The 8,484-nt window shown below is 47.7% G+C and overlaps 1 long non-coding RNA gene across 1 annotated transcript; it reads right to left on the bottom strand.

The window, feature by feature from the left end:
* Positions 1-857: 857 nt before the first annotated feature.
* On the bottom strand, positions 858-2,518 carry LOC140216012 (uncharacterized). Its single transcript, XR_011892655.1, has 2 exons — positions 2,327-2,518; positions 858-1,044 (listed from the first exon to the last, which is right to left on the bottom strand). It is a non-coding gene; the product is annotated as an uncharacterized lncRNA (long non-coding RNA).
* Between the last annotated feature and the right edge of the window lie 5,966 nt (positions 2,519-8,484).

Here is an 8,484-nt window from a genome sequence, read left to right as displayed (position 1 = left end):
TCGTGCTTCTACATGTATACGTGGGCCCGCGAAAATATGGAAAAGATAAAGGTAACCTTCACTAACTTAGTGATATAACAGAAGTTCATCAGTGACATTCAGCCCGCAGAATCTATGGAAGAGTATCCTTATCCAGGTGAAATATCAATAGCAGGTACTAATATAAAGCAGGAAACTTATACAAAAATTTCATGGGTTGAACAGCACATGGAAGGCATTGCCGAATCGTGATCGCCACGTTACCGATATCCTTGAAAAATGTTTAGAATCGTTGCATTCTACCGGTTATGCAACATGGGACATAAACCTGGAGGTTAACAAAGAAACTTGAGAAGTCGAGGACTGTGCAGAAAGCGAAGTAACAAAAATTGTTGGAGATATCATTAAGGCAGGAAGACAGTGGCGTAGTAAACCGTGGCAACTGATATGCTAGTTGAGATTAAGAAAAAAAATGGAATCGGTGGGCAGGCAATGCACATCTTCAATCACTTGCTGCCAATTTATAACAGGTGATTACATAAGCGTGACAGAATGGATGTCAAAGAGAGAGAACTGCAGCCGAGGATGGTAGAAAATTGCGTAATGGGACAAAAATATGATGTTTGTAGGCATAGGATGCAATAAGCTCGCATAAGACGGGATTGTAGGGTGTGCCATTGATTTTGCAGTGAACAAAAGTAGGTTTGTGGTGCTGACAGTAGAGACTCGTGAAGGTTCGAGGACACGTCAGCTGTTGGTACACTAATAAACATTACAATTGGCTCTGAAAAATACAACCCGTTATGAAAAATAAAGCAATGTTGTCCTGACAAATTGTTTTATTATGCATACACTAAAGGCTTCCACAGTCAAGGGCAGTTAGTACCAATAGTGCAATGAGCATTTTTATTTGTAAATAATGGTTTATATGCGGTTGATTCATTCCAACAATCCACTTTTTTTGCAGCAAAACATTCTGCTGCTGGAGGCACTCAACCACCTGGTGGCAGTAGGCGAGCGCCAGGCACGTGCTCTTGAGAGTGTGGCAAGGTCCAGAGGGCTGCTCTGCAACACTAGGATCAGTGCACTCACTGCTTTCCAGTCGAGCCCCCAGAACACACCTTATAAAGGAGCTTTCAGTTTATTATTTTGTTTATTATTCAAGAGCATGAATAAAATTATTGCAGTAAACATTGTGCTGTGCATATTGGGACACTTGTAACATGCACTTGATGTCTCTTCAAAATGGGCAAACACATAAGACAACCTGGACCGTGTAAATGAAAAAGACACTAATGCAGTATATACGTCATTGTGCTGTTTGTTCTTTCTTTGTGCAAGAATACAGTGGGTGTTGATTAGCCACAAGATGAACGGTGTGTGTATTTCACAATGAAAAGACAGGAAACGGCATGACCTTAATAATGCTGTCACCTATAGACTGTGCACATGAATGCAACACTCCCCCATTTAAACGTGCCATTACATGCATGTTCGATACCACATATTCTTTAACAATGTCATATATTTGCATGTACTAATTTTCACACAGCTTAAGCGCATGCATAGCTCACTTGTGATGTATCCATTTCATAGGTCAAATAATTGTACACTTTGTCCTTTTGTGTTGTATGAAAAGCGGCGTCCTCTTGTCGGATACAACTTCACAAGACAGGAGAGGCCCCGCCAAGATGACCAAAGCGCAGCAGCCGATTGCCTCCACATCTAAAGAAATAGTCCCTCTCCAATGAGCGGGTATTAGTGCGTCCAGCAGCACGACGTCAGTGTAGAGTGTGTGCCCATCGGTGCAGGCTTGTGTTCACCTGCCGTTGAAGTGTAGATTCTGTGGCCTCCTAAAATTGTATCCAACTATGGAATCACGTAATGCATTGCACTGGTTGCATAGACTTTAGCAACTTGATAGCACACAATGATCAGGAACAGAAATCTATAAAGGCACCCAAGCAAAGCTGGCTGGCCACACTTCTATTATGAGGGGCTGTAAACAGTTCTCACCAAATATTCCCATGAGATCCTTGAAAAAGAGGTGGTGTTTGGCACTTTAGAATCAAAAACAGATTACAGTGAATGTTGTGTACCACGTTAAAACAAACTGAGCTTGGTTATCTGCACAGCATGTAATGAAAGCTTGTGCTTCACATAGGAAGCAAAGTGCTCTGTCCAGCACAACTGTCGAGTTTGCTGTGGCACCTATTATGTCATTAGTGTCAACATACAAATTTTCAAAGGCCATTCATTTCACCATTATTTTTGTATGATGGTTCTTTCAATCAGTGCTTGTATTACATGAGCAGGTGGATTTGAAAGCAAAGCTTTGTTTGCAAACCTTCAGACTTCCATAATTGTGTGGCAAGGCACTGGCATGGTGTCGAATAGCTCACACTTCCTCGGTCCTGCACCAAAGAGGCCCAATGCTCTATTTGAAGTTGGATCGCACAACAATTCGACGGCACACAAAGAAGAGTAATACACATAGCAGTGCGTTCTGCTGTGTGTATTTCTCTTCCTCGGTCCTGCACCGAAGAGGCCCAATGCTCTACTTGAAGTGGGACCGCGCAACAATTCGACGGCACACAAAGAAGAGTAACACACACAGCAGAGCGTTCTGCTGTGTGTATTTCTCTTCTTTGTGTTCCGTCGAATTGTGGTGCAATTCAGCTACAAGCTTCTATACCGATACAACGAGTCTGCAACCTCACCAATGATCTAGTTATTAAGCCACAATGGCACACATCTTTGAAATGTCCCAACACGAATTAGCTCTCCAACAAATCACCGCAAGCATAAAATTTTGCTGCACAGGTGTATGCACGTGCCATATTCTGTACCACTAAACTCGCAGGAATCAAAGGGGCAAGCATTAACCAGCCTTACTGCTGCCATTACCATCATCATCATGACACCAATAGAAAGACAGAGCTGCGTTTCAGTAAAGGGAGTGCCGGAGGGAAAGGCGTGACAGCGAGGCTTCAGGCTTACAATAAATATAGCATTTACAAGACATGTTCAATTCCAAAATATGCTGCATATCGCTCATCTTACTTTGGCATTGCGGCAAGCTTTTACACGTTTGAGCATGTCACAGTTTGTGTAATCATTGCTCTAAAGCTGTACATGAGGTCTATTCACTCTGCAATCATGGCGGGTTAGACCCACTTTTCATTGGCATCTGCACCACATTTCTCCCGATATGTAATTCTGCCTTGGTGGTTCACGACATCTTCACGCACACCGAGTTCTGCAGAGCATTGGATCTGCATTGTTCTACTGCTTAAGAATTAGAGCCCTATTATGAGACGAAAATATACGATTTGTCCATACAGAATAACGCTGCCCCCCCCCCCCCCAAAAGAAATACACTGAACCACTGGCACATGCACCAACAGTGCACACAGCAAACACTCTGAAGTATTTTTTTCATGCAAGCCAGCACACTAAGATTCTCAATGCATTTTCATTTTGCCATAAATGCATAGGCACAACCGGCTTGGCGCGACATCCGCATCTTGCACTGCAACAAATTGTGCAATGCCTTTCTGTTTCATATAGTGTGGCCAATAGATGACGCATGACCAAAATTCAGCATTATGCATACTAAGTAACTTGTACTAAGTAATCTCATAAAAAAAACCAAGTTCTTTATGAGATTAGCATTCACAGGGTACTTCACACAATTTGTGATATTCATTTATCTATTTATACTTCATTAACCTCTTTCCCCAAAAAAGTGAGCCATTTGGAAGGCACCCTGATAGACAAGTAGAACAACCGGTAAAAAGTCAGCAACCAGCGAAAAAGTCAATATCATAGGCTGCCGCATGTGTGACGTCGGAAACACAAAATTTAAGTCGGCTACAGAGAAGTGACAAATTTGGCAATATGGTGCGTCTAGATATTGCTTCAATGCTAATCACAGTAACGCTGACATTGAAGGCACCTTAATTCCTACGTACGTTGCGTCGACACACCCGACTACGTTCGTAATGTTTCCGCGAAGTAAGAAGCGTTTTTTTATAAATGCCCGCTCAGCCGCAGTCTTCGGGAAAGCCAGCCACCGCTTCCGCACTGCCGCATCAATAAGCGCATCAGACATCTCTGACACAGAGGCTCACAATAGTTTGATGACGTGCAATGTAACGCTCGGCGCCGACGCTTCCCTGAAAACTCCCAGTCCCGTAGAAACGGAGGGCGCAGAGGACTTGCTCTTCAACGGTGAGCGAATGAAGCCCGCCACGCTGTCTCCACAGACGAGAGTCTTCGCCTAGCTCGTCACACAGCCAGCGCAGTGACGTCTTCGACAGGCCAAAATGACGCTGAAACTCCACGGCGGTCATGTACACGAACGGGTCCAGACGGTCATACTGACGCTTGCTGCCGCTGGCTGCAATAACACAGGCTGCTGCTGCCGCCGCCATTTTCCCGGGTTGAACTCGGAGGGGGTTTCGCGATGTACAAGTTTAGCACGAGTTCGCCTGTCAATCAAAGCCAGAGGTCACGCCCCGCGCGAGGCATGTAACTCTTGTGCGCGCACCCACCACGGTTGGGCCACGCCCAACTTATCTTTCGGCAACAGCGACGCGGTGCCGAGCTGAGAGGCATCAACAATATTCACCACTGACATAAAACACGCACAACAGACTGTCATCGGTGATGTACTGCGCACTACTATCAAAAACAAAGCGTTGACTGTCGCTGGCTTCTCGGGCTGAGATGGCCCCACAGCACGGTTTCATTGCCTGCATTGTGGCGACGTAGCGCACAGTAAATAATTATCGGCACGTCACTGTAGCTGCTTGCAAGGCGTCGATGCGCCGAGGGTGACGACGATGCTGAGGAGTGCGTATCGCAGCAGTCGTTTGAGATGGCTGCTCTGTCATCGGTGATGTATCGGAGCCACAACGTCGTAAACACGATCAGCGTCCGAGAATCGCTCGCTCTTCTAGACCCAGTGCAATGGCATTTCTTCATCACAAGCACTGCGCACTCAACAGTTCCACCACTTTCCTCAGTTCGAAGTCTCGTTTCATAACCACACACAAGAGCCCTCACCTGCCAAAATGCGATTGCTGCGGTGTCGTTACGATATCCTTCTGCGATCGCTGCTGGCTCCACTGCATAAGTAATCCGCAAGCACCTTGGTGCGCACAAAACACTCAAATACTGCGTACATGCGCTCAGAGGCACTTTCACTGGGCAAGCGATGACAAGCGATGAATTGTGTCGATGGGAAGCACGCACTTCTTCGCAATGCATCGCCGAGGCTTCGCGCACAATGATAAACTGGTACATTTTCACTAAACTGCGTCACTACGGGCACTACGGACCACCATTTTGCCATAATTTTGCAGCGACAGCCGTTGCTCCCGTGACTAGCACGTCGTTTTTAGTCGGTAAAGCGGAGGCCTTAAGGCGCCTGCGATGAACAGCCGTACCGCGGCGCTGCGTTTTTATTCTCCTAATAGAGAAAGAGTGGTGATCACTAACATTATTGAGGATAGCACTGTAGCGCCCCTCGGCGACTTCTAACCGTATGAACTGCCTCGTGCGTGCGACCTGCTTCAATGTGTCCACTTCTAAGCTTTGGCCTCACTGTCGCCACTCGCGGCAAGAAGAGCAAAATTTAATAATTTGCTCGATCTCCGTTTGTCATCAGAAATTTCTAGCATTCAAAACGAAAAACAGACATTTAAAGAAATAAAAATGTTCGTTATTTTATTTGTTGTATTTTAACGTATTCGTTTGAGCGAAAGCGTAGGTGCAAGAACGCGCCGCATGTACCCTGTTCGCATTCGATCGAGGATATAAAGACAGTTGCCGAAAGAGGAGGCACGCCCTTGACGCGCCCGGGAAAGGCGTGGCAAGCGGCTCACGGCAAGTCTGCAGACAGACAGCGGGACATTCACGGTATTGCTGAGTTGCGATAATCAGTTGATAACAATACGCGGCGCTAGCGAGTTTCCTTGTGCAGCCGTCTGCGCTTGAAACGTGGAAGCAGCGTGCCGCGCAGGGTGCGCTCATGTTGTCATACGCGGCTTTTTGTCTACATATTTTTTTGCCTGCAGCCTTTGCGCGTTTCACGCTATCTCCGTTCACTGACTGCCGTCGAGCAAACTCGGGCAAAACTCGGGTGAACGAGAAACTCGGCGCATCCTGCATAGCACCCTTGGTTGTTATTCAGCGCTGTTGTCTGTGTCCCTCTCCTTGTGGGAAGCAGAAGACCACAGTGACAGCGTCGGGCTCCGTGGTTTCGTGAGTTTTTGATGGTGCTTTCAACAGAAAACGCCCCGAAACGCCTTCACCAGCTTCCTAACATTATAAGGACCACATCGACACCACCCCCGTGGTAATCCGACCACCGACGGCCCCACGAGGATTCTTGAAATTTTCTTCACCACGGGTGAGCCACTAACCCTAACCGGCGGCGGCAGCCGCTCGCCTCGCCCACGGGGATTCCCGCGACGGCACTTGGCCTAACCATGGTGAACGAAGCGACTACGATCGTTCACCCCCTCCATACAACTTCCGAAGGACTCGAAGAAGAAAGCATGGACAAGATATCAACTGGCAATCAGTACGAACACAAAAGCAACGCAAGCAAGAAGCCTTGGAGAGGCGACGCGGTAGTGTAGAGCCCCAAGACCCCGCAACCACCACTAAGACATCGTCAACAAGGCGGAGAGTCGCTTGACCTCCACCGCTTCCGAAAAATGACTAGAAAATAATCATTCGTCCAAATCAAGGACTGCCATTAAGAAACGTGCTCACTCATACACTCGTACGAGCGATCACCGACGCGTGCCACAACGAGTTCACGGACGACAGATTCATTCTGACGATCAACCGGGGATCCAACATAGCCATCCTATCGACCCAGTACGAAGAGGTCGTCGAAAAAGTACGACACATCCACACCTTAACACTTAGCGGCAGAAGTCACGCAGTGCGCGCATACACCGCCCGAGGAGAAGGCACCCTCGGGGGAGTGGTACATGGAATGCCGTTGCACACAGCTACCGAAACCCTCATAGCCCACCTCAGAGTGAGAACACAAGGCGTAGAAACCCTTACAACCAGGATGATCGGTGCCATTCAAAGTGCAGCGCTTATGTTTATTGGTCTCCATCTACCACAATTTGTGTACTACTACCGAGATGAAATCCGTTGCTACCCATTTAGGCCGACGCTCCAAGTCTGCAAGATCTACAGGGAAAAGGGCCACCGTACCGATGTGTTCCCAAACCCGGCCAGACCCATCTGTAGATTGTGCAGACTGCTTAATCTAACCGACGGACACAAATGCGAGATAAGCTGCGCCTCGTGCGGGGAGGCTCACCCAACCGGTGACCACTCGTGCAAGCAGCGACTGAAACCGGTTCGACTCCGACCCACACCATCATCAACCCCAATGAAGTCGAACGCCCCACGATGGTTCGCCTCGGAAGACAAAAAATAGACCTACAGGGCGGACACTCGCGACCGGCCGGTCAATACCGAGCAACGCTCCCGCTCCCGGTTAGCGAGCCGTGAGCATCGGGCACCAGAGACAACCAAGAGGAACTCGTCGCCCCCGGCAAGCAAGCAGAAGCCATCACACAAAGTAAGCTAGGCGGAAGTAGTCGCTCCCCAGCCACGAAACACATCCACACCGATTACACAAAATCCCGAATGCCAGAGAGTCATTGAGGAAAATAGCAAAAACAGCGTTGAACCAACTACGAGCACAAAATCAAAACTTTAATGAAAATAGTGGCCATGCTTGAATAGGCACACGCTGCCACCCGTGAGTGATCACCACACTCCCAATTACCACAGCTAAGCACTCTCACCGGGAATCCACCACTACAAACACAACTGCACCCCTCCCCCCAAACAACACCGCCAAAGCAGCCTCAAACGCACTCACCGTCTGAGAGCAACCTGGTAACCCAGGATCAACTGCAACAAGCACTGCAACAATCACAACAAATAATACAACAAATACAGCAACAATTTCAACAGGTTCTTGCGAAATTCCAAGAAATAAAGAGATACTATAACGAATCCCTAACCAAGGAACCCAAGAGTAAACGGAAAAGTATTAAAATACGCACTCAGGCAGAGGACAGTAGCATGGTAACTTCCGACACAGACAGCACATTACCGTCCAAGTCCCATCATGGCCCGTAAAACTCAAATGGAAAGAGAAAGCATCACGATCTGGTCCTGGAACTGTTAGGTGCATTAAAAGCAAGCACGCATCCCTCTCGCTATACCTACAGGTCGCACTAGTCCCCCCGGACATTATCTGCCTGCAAGAGGCGGGAGAGCAACCGAAGCCAATTATGGGGAATAAATTACAGTACGACACCAGCTACGGTAGGGTGGCCACGCTCGTCCGCAAAGATTTGGCAACAACCCTGACAGTACTCCTCGGTGAGGAAATCCCACATCTCATCACCATGATATGGCCTGTCAAGAAGGGGAGACCTAAACAAATCGTATGCA

This window comes from Dermacentor andersoni, chromosome 2 (assembly GCF_023375885.2).
Source record: "Dermacentor andersoni chromosome 2, qqDerAnde1_hic_scaffold, whole genome shotgun sequence".
Taxonomy (NCBI): Eukaryota; Metazoa; Arthropoda; class Arachnida; order Ixodida; family Ixodidae; genus Dermacentor; species Dermacentor andersoni.
Note: the sequence above shows the minus strand (reverse complement) of the source record. Positions and strands in the feature narration are given on the sequence as shown.